The sequence below is a fragment of the Camelina sativa genome, chromosome 4, assembly GCF_000633955.1.
Source record: "Camelina sativa cultivar DH55 chromosome 4, Cs, whole genome shotgun sequence".
Classification (NCBI taxonomy): Eukaryota; Viridiplantae; Streptophyta; class Magnoliopsida; order Brassicales; family Brassicaceae; genus Camelina; species Camelina sativa.
The window spans coordinates 6,631,040-6,632,404 of NC_025688.1; positions in this window are offsets into that span (position 1 = coordinate 6,631,040).

Here is a 1,365-nt window from a genome sequence, read left to right on the forward strand (position 1 = left end):
TTTACTACACTACTCGGAATTCATTGCAAGAGAAACAAAAGCATATACGAATGAAAATTGCATTGTAATAAACGATAGAATCGAGAATAAAGAGTACAAAGTAGAGATCTAAAGAAATGACAAAAAAGATATAAAATAAATCCTAACAAAAAATGAAAAGTGTTTTGAGTCGTTCAGTTCTCTCACAGAAGCTCTCGCTCTCTGGTTTGAGGGTCTGCGGCGTGCTAGTTTGCAAGGAAGAAGAGGAGGGGTTTATATATGGAAACCCCTTTGACCTAGCTTTCCAGTCCTGCCCGAGGGTCATGTTCGGGTTAATCCTCGGGTAGATCTTCGGGTTGTTCTTCCTGCTTTCGGATCCTCCTCGATCGTGTTGGGGTTTGGACTGTTCTTCCAGCTCGATGGCTCCTTCGGGTACATGCTCGGATTTGTCCTTGTTTCTCTCCATTTTAGGCTCTAAAGCACCTGTTTTCATCCAAAGTATGCAAATGCAAGAATGCAACACCCTAAATGGCCTAAAAGTGAATTCCTACAGTTAATGACCTAAAAATGCTAAGGTAAGGGTATAAACAATGCAAAATATGGACAAAAAAGGATGCTAAAAACATGCAAATTAGAGAGTTATCAACTTGCCGAAGGCATTCCCATTTTTTCAGAAGATTAGAAGGCCAAGTCTGGGACTGAACAGATCTCGCTAGATGTATCTGGATAAGGGCGACGAAGATCTGTGGTAGTTTGCAAACGTTTAAGGTAAAATCCGGTAGATGAACAAACCGGGGTAATCGTTTCTTTCATTGACGGAGCAAGTTCAGAGACGAAAAATCAGAACTATTCAACAGAAATTGTTCTTCAGATGAAAACCGAGAAGATTCAATCAATGGAACTTTGATCCATCGAAGATTAAACCACACTAGTACCATTGTCGATAGAAGCATAGCGCTTGGTGTATAAATATTGAGAGAGTATCGTAACAATAGGGTTAGTGGGCTCGTAGAAGGGTTTTAAATAACATACCTGGACCTAGTTGTAGAAACAAGTGAACCAACTTGCTTATAGATGGGCTTCAAGAGTGTATCAGTTTGGCCAAGCCCCTAAGGCCCATAAAAAGATGTCATCAGTAGAACTAGGTCAAATCCTTCCGCCATCAGCTTCTTCATCGGCTCAGGCGATGATCTCGATCTCCACAACATTAGTGAACAAGGAGCTGTAAGAGACATTTGTGGACACCGGATGGATAGTTGTTCGACGAGTATTGCGAAGCTTTTAAGATCCGTAGATCTAAAAATGATTAAGAGGCTAGTCTCAGATTTAACATAAAACCAACCTTTAGATGCAAGTTTTGTGGTTATGTTTGAAAGTTTATTGTGT